Raw genomic sequence first — 13380 nt, forward strand, 5'->3', positions numbered from 1 at the left:
AATTACCATTTTTCACTTAAAAAAAAGACGGCTTATCTTCATAATGTAACATTACCGTTTTATAAAAAAAAAACAAAAAAACATTATATATAATTTCGAAAATAATAAATATATTTAAACATACAACATAAAAAATGGAAATACTACATTAAACATATGTAAGATTACCATTTTACATTTTTATTTTTAAAAATAATATATAAACATACAACATAAAAAATGGAAAAACTACATTAAATATATGTAAGATTACCATTTTTCACTAAAAAAAAGACGGCTTATCTCCATAATGTAACATTACTATTTTGTAAAAAAAAATTATATATAATTTCGAAAATAATAAATAATATGTAAACATACAACATAAAAAATGGAAATACTACATTAAACATACGTAAGATTACCATTTTACATTTAAAAATAACAATAATATGTAAACATACAACATAAAAAAATGGAAAAACTACATTAAACATATGTAAGATTACCATTTTTCACTAAAAAAACGGCTTATCTCCATAATGTAACATTATCATTTTATAAAAAAAGAAAAAAAAAATAAATATAACTATAACTATTTGACTATTTGTCCAAGTTCTTCTATTAAACATTGCCGTTTTACATTAAAAATGAAAAAAAAAACATTAAGATTTAAACATCTATCTTAAAATATAAAATATAGATATTAACTAAATATAAAGTATAAGAAAGAAAAAAATACTCAATATATAGAAAAAAAATAATAGTTAAATATATGAATTATATATACAATAATAAATAAATGCACAATTTTTAAAATATGGAAAGAGTACATTAAATATTAAACAATTATCTTAAAATGTAAATATAGATATTAAGTAAATAGAAAGTATAAAAAAAAGAAATACACAACTTAAAAACAATGGAAAAAGTATATTAATATTTAAACATCTATCTTAAAATGTAAAATATAGATGTTACGCAAATAGAAAGTATAAGAATAGGAAATACACAATTTAAAATATGGAAAAAGTACATTAGTATTTAAACATCTATCTTAAAATGTAAATCTATCTTAAAATATAAAATTATTAGTAAATATAAAGTATAAGAAATAGAAATACACAATATAAAGAAAAATAAATAAGAAGTAAATATATAATATAAGTAAATACGCAATTTAAAAATGGAAAATTACATTAAGATTTAAAAATATATCTTAAAATTTAAAATATAGATATTACGTAAATAGAAAGTATAACAAATGGAAATATACAATTTAAAGAAAATGGAAAATGTACATTAAGATTTAAACATCTATCTTAAAATGTAAAATAGAGATATTAAGTAAATAAAAAGTACAAGAAATGGAAATACATATACAGGAAAATAAATAATAAGTAAATAATGTAAATATATAATATATGAATTATATATATAATAATAAGTAAATACACAATTTTGTTTTAAAAATGGAAAAGGTTCTTTAAGCATTAAACATCTATCTTAAAATGTAAAATATATAATATAAGTAAATACACAATTTAAAAAAATGGAAAAAGTACATTAAGATTTAAATATCTATTTTAAAATATAAAATATAGATATTACGTAAATAAAAAATATAAGAAATGAAAATAAACATTTAAAAAAATGGAAAAGGTACATTAAGATTTAAACATCTATCTTAAAATGTACATCCATCATAAAATGGTAGTAAATTATATAAAAATGGAAATACCACATTAAACAAAAAAAAAAATAAAAATGTATAGTTTTACATCAAGAAAGTCCCAATAAAATTCATTATTCTATCAACATCAACCTCACACTATCAAGGAAAACTTCAAAGCACTCAGGCAAAAAAATGGTTCCACCATCAACTCTTGCCGTCCCAAAAACCTTTAATGACCTTGAAAGAGATTTTTTATAACAACGAACTTTTTGTTAGGTGGATTCATTGTTGGGAAACTCGCAACTTCCAAAAGCCAAACTTATTCATGGGAATTGAATTGCTTTTTATAGACTCAAAGGTATTCTTACAAATTTAATTTAATCTAATCCATAATTTTATTGTTAATATTCATACTAACTCTTTCATGATCAAACCATTACAGTTAATAACCATTCAAGCGTTTATCCCGAAACACTTCTTTCCTCGCCGAATCAGGTATTGGTTCATGTTGGTTTAATATTGTTTTTGGTTTATTAACCGGTTTAGGATGGTCCTATTGTAAATATAAATTAACTCGGTTTAACATATATTATTTTAATATAAATAATTTTCGAAAATTATAAATAATATGTAAACATACAGCATAAAAAATAGAAAAACTACATTAAACATATGTAAAATTACCATTTTTTCACTTAAAAAAAGACGGCTTATCTCCATAATGTAACATTACCGTTTTATAAAAAAAAACAAAAAACAATATATATAATTTCGAAAATCTATACTAATAAAAGGGACCTTTTGAGGCTCCGTAGAGCGTCCACATCAAAAAAAAAAACTTCTCCCGAAAGATGACACGTGGCATAAAATATAGTTTTTTATTTTAATATTACTAATTTTCGAAAATTATAAATAATATGTAAACATACAGCATAAAAATATCAAAAAAATGGAAAAACTACATTAAACATATGTAAAATTACTATTTTTTCACTTAAAAAAGACGGCTTATCTCCATAATGTAACATTACCGTTTTATAAAAAAAAAACAAAAAACATTATATATAATTTCGAAAATAATAAATATATGTAAACATACAACATAAAAAATGGAAATACTACATTAAACATATGTAAGATTACCATTTTACATTTTTATTTTTAAAAAATAATATGTAAACATACAACATAAAAAATGGAAAAACTACATTAAACATATGTAAGATTACCATTTTTCACTAAAAAAAAGACGGCTTATCTCCATAATGTAACATTACTATTTTGTAAAAAAAAACATTATATATAATTTCGAAAATAATAAATAATATGTAAACATACAACATAAAAAATGGAAATACTACATTAAACATATGTAAGATTACCATTTTACATTTAAAAATAACAATAATATGTAAACATACAACATAAAAAAAATGGAAAAACTACGTTAAACATATGTAAGATTACCATTTTTCACTAAAAAAACGGCTTATCTCCATAATGTAACATTACAATTTTATAAAAAAGGAAAAAAACATAAATATAACTATTTGACTATTTGTCCAAGTTCTTCTATTAAACATTGCTGTTTTACATTAAAAATGAAAAAAAAATTAAGATTTAAACATCTATCTTAAAATATAAAATATAGATATTAACTAAATATAAACTATAAGAAAGAGAAATACTCAATATATAGAAAAATAAATAATAAGTAAATATTATAAATATATAAATATATGAATTATATATATAATAATAAGTAAATGCACAATTTTTAAAATATGGAAATAGTACATTAAATATTAAACATCTATCTTAAAATATAAAATATAGATATTAAGTAAATAGAAAGTATAAAAAAAAGAAATACACAACTTAAAAACAATGGAAAAAGTATATTAATATTTAAACATCTATCTTAAAATGTAAAATATAGATATTACGCAAATAGAAAGTATAAGAAAAGGAAATACACAATTTAAAAAAATGGAAAAAGTACATTAGTATTTAAACATCTATCTTAAAATGTAAATCTATATAGAGCGTCCACATCAGCAAAAAAAACTTCTCCCGAAAGATGACACGTGGCATAAAATATAGTTTTGCATTTTAATATTACTAATTTTCGAAAATTACCATTTTTCACTTAAAAAAAAAGACGGCTTATCTTCATAATGTAACATTACCGTTTTATAAAAAAAAAACAAAAAAACATTATATATAATTTCGAAAATAATAAATATATTTAAACATACAACATAAAAAATGGAAATACTACATTAAACATATGTAAGATTACCATTTTACATTTTTATTTTTAAAAATAATATGTAAACATACAACATAAAAAATGGAAAAACTATATTAAATATATGTAAGATTACCATTTTTCACTAAAAAAAAGACGGCTTATCTCCATAATGTAACATTACTATTTTGTAAAAAAAACATTATATATAATTTCGAAAATAATAAATAATATGTAAACATACAACATAAAAAATGGAAATACTACATTAAACATACGTAAGATTACCATTTTACATTTAAAAATAACAATAATATGTAAACATACAACATAAAGAAATGGAAAAACTACATTAAACATATGTAAGATTACCATTTTTCACTAAAAAAACGGCTTATCTCCATAATGTAACATTATCATTTTATAAAAAAAGAAAAAAAAACATAAATATAACTATTTGACTATTTGTCCAAGTTCTTCTATTAAACATTGCCGTTTTACATTAAAAATGAAAAAAAAACATTAAGATTTAAACATCTATCTTAAAATATAAAATATAGATATTAACTAAATATAAAGTATAAGAAAGAAAAAAATACTCAATATATAGAAAAAAATAATAGTTAAATATTATAAATATATGAATTATATATACAATAATAAGTAAATGCACAATTTTTAAAATATGGAAAGAGTACATTAAATATTAAACAATTATCTTAAAATGTAAATATAGATATTAAGTAAATAGAAAGTATAAAAAAAAGAAATACACAACTTAAAAACAATGGAAAAAGTATATTAATATTTAAACATCTATCTTAAAATGTAAAATATAGATATTACGCAAATAGAAAGTATAAGAATAGGAAATACACAATTTAAAATATGGAAAAAGTACATTAGTATTTAAACATCTATCTTAAAATGTAAATCTATCTTAAAATATAAAATTATTAGTAAATAGAAAGTATAAGAAATAGAAATACACAATATAAAGAAAAATAAATAATAAGTAAATATATAATATAAGTAAATACGCAATTTAAAAATGGAAAATTACATTAAGATTTAAAAATATATCTTAAAATTTAAAATATAGATATTACGTAAATAGAAAGTATAACAAATGGAAATATACAATTTAAAGAAAATGGAAAATGTACATTAAGATTTAAACATCTATCTTAAAATGTAAAATAGAGATATTAAGTAAATAAAAAGTACAAGAAATGGAAATACATATACAGGAAAATAAATAATAAGTAAATAATGTAAATATATAATATATGAATTATATATATAATAATAAGTAAATACACAATTTTGTTTTAAAAATGGAAAAGGTTCTTTAAGCATTAAACATCTATCTTAAAATGTAAAATATATAATATAAGTAAATACACAATTTAAAAAAATGGAAAAAGTACATTAAGATTTAAATATCTATTTTAAAATATAAAATATAGATATTAGGTAAATAAAAAATATAAGAAATGAAAATAAACATTTAAAAAAATGGAAAAAGTACATTAAGATTTAAACATCTATCTTAAAATGTACATCCATCGTAAAATGGTAGTAAATTATATAAAAATGGAAATACCACATTAAACAAAAAAAAATAAAAAAGTATAGTTTTACATCAAGAAAGTCCCAATAAAATTCATTATTCTATCAAAATCAACCTCACACTATCAAGGAAAACTTCAAAGCACTCTGGCAAAAAAATGGTTCCACCATCAACTCTTGCCGTCCCAAAAACCTTTAATGACCTTGAAGGAGATTTTTTATAACAACGAACTTTTTGTTAGGTGGATTCATTGTTGGGAAACTCGCAACTTCCAAAAGCCAAACTTATTCATGGGAATTGAATTGCTTTTTATAGACTCAAAGGTATTCTTACAAATTTAATTTAATCTAATCCATAATTTTATTGTTAATATTCATACTAACTCTTTCATGATCAAACTATTACAGTTAATAACCATTCAAGCGTTTATCCCGAAACACTTCTTTCCTCGCCGAATCAGGTATTGGTTCATGTTGGTTTAATATTGTTTTTGGATTATTAACCGGTTTAGGATGGTCCTATTGTAAATATAAATTAATTCGGTTTAACATATATTATGCTTAAAATAACTTAAATTAAATAATAGTAATATTATGCTTAAAATATAATTTTAGAGAGTTTTCAAATATAGTTTACAAAACATAATAGGTGATGAATTTAATTTATTAAATTCGTTTATTACTTAAAACTAAGTTTTTTTAAAAACATACTGAGTTATATATATCAATGCTAGATTGGTGAGTATAATATGAAGACAAAAATAAAAATATTTCATTTTCAAGATAAGAAATTCAGCTTTTATTCAGTTACTCAATATATAATATCTTAAATTATTTTTTAAAAAATATACATAATTTTTATATATAGATTAATCTTCCAAACTTAAACTATTATATTATATATGAATAATATTTTAAAATAAAAATAATTTCTGATTTAAAAAAAAATAAAAACAACAAATGTTATTTTCAAATAATGGATGTAATTTACATTATACTATCATTTAACAAGTATTAGATACGTTTTGATATATCATTATTTTCTATTTCTAGAAAAAATAAATTGTTAAACATCAATATCATCTAGGTTAAGTATACTAACAGCACAAATTCAAACATCACAAAAAATATTTACATAAACATTATAATATAATAATTTAATCAAAAAATACAATTCAAAAAAATAATATTCAAAAGAATAGTTATAGACTTAATATTTGAAAATCAAAGATACTTTTTCTAAAATTGTAATTACCTGGCCAAGGAGATCAACCATCTTTTTACGGATCGATTGATTGTTGAGCATGTGGTCGATCCGAAAATACTCTGCAGTTTAATTAAATATCTAAAACATTTATTCCAACAATCAACAGATAGTTTTGCTAAATATGATAACTAGATAGCCAACAAAATTACAAAAAAATATTTAAATAGTAAAAAATATGTTAATTTAACGTGTTAAAATTTAAAAATAAATTTAAATTATGACATGCATCTTAACATTTATATAAATATATATCATAACCTAAATATAAATAATTTAATAACTTAAATTAGAAAAAAATAAAAATCCCGGGCGTAGCTCGGGTTAATCCCTAGTCTTATAATATAAAGCAGAAGTTAACTCTCTTCTAGAGAGGACACGTCACTTAATACTATCACCAGAACATGACACATGTCCAATCTTCCGCGAGTTCTGTTTAATTCACCGAGTTCTTGGTGGGCTTTCAGTAATAATGGGTTGCTATTCTGTTTTGTAAATATCCCAGCCCAAAAGAAAGTTCCAGCTTTCTCCGCCATAGACGAAAGCTAAATTAGGGTTAGTCCTCTTCTACCATCTCCAGACCAAAAATGAAGATAAGCATGTCGAGAGATATGAATCGTCGGGAAGAATCACTGTCTCAAGCTTCTACTGCGCCGTTTCGTCTTTGGTTCTTACATTACGAGTGTTTTGATTCATTGAATTTAAGAAACTTCTTAACCCCATCAACGCAAATCAAGCATGATATCTCATTCAATGATACTCATTCATCTTCTAGGCGGTGCTTTTTTACCTATAAAAGGGTAAGTCTTCTCCCCTTGAACATCATCCTCACAGTTCGTGCTAATCCAAAAAAAAAATAAACAATTTCCAGTATCATGCTTCTCCGATGATTCTTAAAATCTCATGATCATATTAGTTTTTAATTATTTTTGGCATTCAGATTCATATATAAATTTCCATTAAAAGATCTTTTGAATGAGATATGTTTATTGAATCCTTTCTTTTCACATTTGTTGAACCAAAACTTACCGCAATTGTGCCGTATAATCAATGAAAGAACGAAGAGATGATTAGCCCCTGCAGCCGCCATGAAATCTGTGGAGTTTTTGGTTATGCTTGCTGTTCTAACCTCAGGTATAGGCGTTCTGATTTAATCTCATTGGTCTTCTCTGTTTTCCAGAAACCCATACCTTTGCCATCAATCCATCTGATCTCCTTTTCTTTATGTTGTTGTTTCTCATCTTCAGTTTATGCTAGAAGTCAGCTGATGTGATAGAATTGAAGATTGGTGACAATGTATGCTAAAAAAGCTCTTTTGCGTCGTTATATTTGGGAAGCAACTGGTACCAACTTCCATGGTGAACTTGATCTCTCAATCTGCGTGATTGGAAGATGACTTAGTATTGAATTATTCACTTTTACAATTCAAGCCTTGGAAATGTGATGTTCAGACTCACAAAGGAGACATTATCAAGGTGTACTATCGGTAAGTGTCTTATTAAATATTTTTGTTATGATAAGCAGTAAGTAAGATTAAGTAGTCAACTATAGTTTATTATGGTTCAGTTCTTGGGTTCAAAAAGCCCCTGATTACATATTTTACAGGTCAGACTTTGCTGAATCTATTTGTTTTCTTTCTTATTTCATTATGTAAGAAAACCAAATTACGAAAGAATAGAAAAAAGTTAGAGAGAGCCTTGCAATAAAGACATAGTCTGTTTATTTGAATCAGTCTTGCGATGCCAAGTAATACACAGAGTGGTGTTACGACTGCGAATGTTACGGGGATGATAAGTTATGCTCACATCCGTGATTTGTCGGAAATATCGGCTTACAAGAGCTGTTTCCGGCTAAAGGAACCAGAGTTGACGTGGCTCTGGTCTTATATACTTCAGCGTTGGTGTTGTTCGCAAGCAATACTCGCTCTTCTTTTTGTTCGATATACCGAGAGATTGCGTTGCTGTTCGTGGTGAAAAATGAGGTAGTGGTTATTATTAAGATTGCCTAGATGAAGTTTGAGTATTGGTCTCTCTCTCTCATATGATTTTCTTTATAAGTAACTCAGATGTGTTTTACTATGAAGTTTATGAAAAGTGTGTCCATATGAAGATAACTCAATGCTATCAAAAGTCAATGGTAAAATATATGACTGTACACTATGTTTAATCGAATATAGCAAAACACAATTACAACTATGTGCTTAAAAAAACTATGTGCTAAGTTCTGTCTGTACAAATGACTTAGTACAATGTTTTTAGCTTTAGGTGGTTTTAGAAAAATGTTTTGCAAGAAAATATGGTTCTCATATATAGTTACCGGTTGTGTTCAAGTTACCAAATGGTTGTAGCAAAACTAATAATAAAAAAAAGACAAGAAGGTTGTAGAAGTTAAAGGCAGAGATGATATCCTATTTAGTAAAGAAGATTATCCAAGATTGATAATAAAATGTAAGGCTAGGTATTCAAAACAAGAAAAAAAACAAGCTATAAATATTTAAGATGGCTCTATATTGTTATTTTTCTTTAAAAAAGTCTTGGTTACATATCATGCATTATCATGTGTAATTCAAAGACAACTATATAGATTTTAAGCACATAACATAATTTGTTATACTTTGTCAATAACTATTTTGCTCAACAGCCAATTATGAGAAATTAACAGTATTTTTATAATACAATTAGGGTCATTGTTCAAAACTGATTATATATATATAGCAAAAAATAAAGATGGTGCAAATAAATCAAAAATAGCTCTAACATTAGATGGAACAAAATTGATTATATATGTATCAAAATATTTTTTCTAATTCTCTTGAAAGTTATGAATTTAATGGTTTTAGACCCAAAATAAGCTTTAGGTTGGGTACAAAGATTTTTTTTTAGTATTTGTAGTAACAGAAAAAAGATCATAACAAAGACTCAGTTATTTTTATTCATTTTATATCATGTTATAGCATTTGTAGTAACAGAAAAAATCACAAATTAAAAAAAAAAAACTGAAAATTTTAAAATATATATGAATTAAACTTATATTGTTATAGCATATTTAAATATGAAATATAACAAAATATAATTATAGAAACACAATTAAATTAAAAAAAAATTAGGAAAATCCCGGGCGTAGCATTAACATAAATAAAAAACTAATATGAAAAATAGAAGTTTGTATCGATGAGAGATATATTATAAAATACACGAAATATGTAAAAAAAACAATAAAGCTACATAATCTAAAATAAAACAAATAAGTCAACAGCTCTACATTGCCACAATTAAAACAGCTCACACAGCCTCATTAACACAATTTTAGTAATTCTATTAGAAAATTTAGTTAATCGCAATAAAAATAAATCTGAATAAAAAATCAATCACCGAAATAATGCTTCATACTTAATATGTAACCAAACCTTCAAATTTAAAACAAATGCTACGCAAATGAGCATAATTTACTGGATCCGAATGAACATAAGATGTCCTACATGTCGAGACACAATACTTTTGTTGAAATGTTTCTCATTTTCAAGTACAAGCATTTGTACTATAAACTTATATTATGAGCAAATATTACAAATAAAAATTATGTTTTCCTGTTCTATATGTTTCCATCTTCAGATTTTAACCATTAGGCTTAATATTTGGTAGTTTAAGTACAAGAAACACAATTTACTGACTTCAATAACACTTCTTATTTTAGAAAAATACATGACATATTGAACGGAGCAGAGGTTTGCAGTAATGTAACAATATTTTGAAGGCCTTCTATGTTATATTTGAACAAACATTTTACAAAAAAAAATATTTGAACAAACATATGTTTATCCTAAGTAAATAAATTCCGTTCGAACCATGAAAGATTAAACTCAGTTATCTATTAATTAACAACAACCAAAGGAATTAATATTTCAGTTTTAAATAGTCATGATCACTTTTAAATATTTATGTAGTCTATCTAACTTAAATATATTTTCAGTTAGAATGGATCAACCTCCACACTACATATTACTTATAACTTCACTAAAAGCAATTTAAATACTAATTTTAACTATTACTATAGTTAAACTAAAACAAATATTAAAAGAAGCAATATAATAATCTTCTATAAAACTTAGTTTAAATTAAATTATAAAAATTAGTTTTAATTTCAGTTAAAAATAAATTAAACATTTTAAGTAATTTCTGTTACTTATTACCCATCCGTAGAGCGGACATACCCTAGTACAGTATAAAGTTTATAGTCATCGAGTCCACGAACGGTAGTCATCTCAATTATGGTTAGGGCATCTCCAACTATAACACCAAATTTGGTGTTAAAATTACGCCAAATTTAGTGTTTTGATGTCTTATTTTTTTGGTCATCTCCAACCATGATACCAAATATTACACCAAAAGTAATATTATATATTATTTGATGTTTTGCAAGTTTAATATTTTTTTCATTTTTATTACTATAATTGATAAATAATTATTTTATCACACTTAGATATTACATTTGTTAAACTTTTGTAATTTTACGTTTATATAATTTATTTGTATTTTTTGTTTAACAATATTATACTTTAATGTATTTATTGTATATAAATATTAAAAATTTAACTATTAATTATGAAAACCACATAACAAAATAATAATTTAATTTATGTTTTGAGTGTTTATTTCAAATTTAATATGTTTTAATCTTATCTAGCCTAAGTTATTAATTTCTATATTTTATAAATACTAATTAAAATTTTACATTATTAAAATAAAATATAAATTTCTACGATATTTTTTTAATAATATAAAGTAAATGATAATAATCATTTAGTGATTTCTTACTTGAAAATAAAATAAAAATAGTTAATTATATAAAAATAAAAAAATATATAAATAATACAATATATATATATATATGTTTAATTACAAATTTGAACTAATTAATAACAAGAATTGAACTATATTATTAAATGAAACACAATAAAATATGTATATTAAATATTTCTTGTGATGAATAGTGTTACACCAATTTTACACCAAATTTGGTGAGATGGTGTAAATTTTAGTATTCTATTAGAGCATCTCCAAAAACACACTCTAATATGAAGTTTCAAAAATTCTATATTTGAAGTTTGAAAGTGTTCTTCTCCAAAATGAAAACTTCAAACTTAACTTCAAAACTATTTTTTATTTCATATTATGGTCTTTATATTTTTTATAATTAAATTAAATTTATAAAACTTTTATAAATAACTAAGCACATATATAAAAATATTACAACAGTATTAATAAATAAAATTTTATTAAAATATAATTTTTAAATAAAAATAACATAATTAATATTAAACTTCAAGCAAAATAATGTATTATGTCTTCGTGTAATTTTCTTTTAAAATATTTTGTTGCTAATTTTCTTTTGTATTGTTGTTTTCTAAATCTAGTTTTAAAAATTTAAATCTTATTTTAAAATCTTACTTAATTTTATGTGTAAAACTTAATTTATAAAAAATGAAATTTTTATGAGATATAAAATTTTCAAGCATTAATACGATAAACAAGAAAATATTTAAGAATTATATATATGATTTGTAATTGTAGGAACCAAAATGCAAATAAAAATATGAAATTTCAAATTTGAAGTTTTGAATAGTGAAACTTCAAATATAGAGTTTCACTACTCGAAGTTCCTTTTTACAGAGCAAAAAACTTCATATTTGAAGTTATAGAATGTCATTTGGAGATGTTTTTAGAGATGAACTTACCCTAAATTTGGTGTTTCGGTGTCTCGTTAGGATTGGCCTTAGAGTTTCACATTGGTTGCAGTCCAAATGTGATGGTCATGACTCCTGACGATAGCGCAATGTTTTTGACAATTGATTACAGAAGTCGTAACACACTAATGTTATTACCTACTAATATTTTATCAAAATCTTAGCAAATTCGTCTTCTTGTTACGAGTCAAACTATAACTTGTTTCGATTGTGATCGTAGTTGGTGGTAAACGGTAAATCTCCTAGTCGACGAAGCTCAACAAATCTGAGGGTGGCATGTTCGACACGTGGTGTCTGCATGCATCAAATACAATGTTCTTTCTTTTTAACCTTTAAATATTATTTTATCGTGTATCAAATATTCTTTTGGTCAAATCTCCAAAATAACATATTTCTAACTTTATATCACAAAAATAACATTCCAAAACTAAAATGATCAAAATAGCACATTTCTAAGTTTATCTTTTGAAAATTTTAATTTTTTTATTTTTCAAAATTTGAAATCTTATCCTCAAAACCTCATTTCTCAACTCTAAACCCTAAACTCTAAACCCTAAACCCTAAACTTTAAACCCTAAACCCTAAACTCTAAACCTTAAATTCTAAACCCTAAACCCTAACCCCTAAATCCTAAACCCCACCCTTTAACTCTAAACCCTAAGTTTGTGACTTTTGATAAAACATTAAATGTTATTTTTGTGACTTTTGACTTTGAATGCTAGTTTGGGAACAAAAACTTGATTTAGTGCTATTTTTGTTTTTTTCTCTATTCTTTTGGTTAAATTATATATACGAAAACTTGGAGAAGAAGCATTCATTTATCGGTCGCACACTTCTTCGTAAAGATAGAGGACAATGGAAAAAAGAAAAAAGAAAAAAGGTAAAAAGACGGCCTC

General features: G+C 23.4%; 1 long non-coding RNA gene across 1 annotated transcript; it reads left to right on the top strand.

The window, feature by feature from the left end:
• Positions 1 to 6933: 6933 nt before the first annotated feature.
• Positions 6934 to 8900, top strand: LOC125585154. Its single transcript, XR_007322078.1, has 2 exons — positions 6934 to 7875; positions 7989 to 8900. It is a non-coding gene; the product is annotated as an uncharacterized LOC125585154 (long non-coding RNA).
• The last annotated feature ends 4480 nt before the right edge of the window (positions 8901 to 13380 follow it).

This window comes from Brassica napus, chromosome C4, assembly GCF_020379485.1.
Source record: "Brassica napus cultivar Da-Ae chromosome C4, Da-Ae, whole genome shotgun sequence".
NCBI lineage: Eukaryota > Viridiplantae > Streptophyta > Magnoliopsida > Brassicales > Brassicaceae > Brassica > Brassica napus.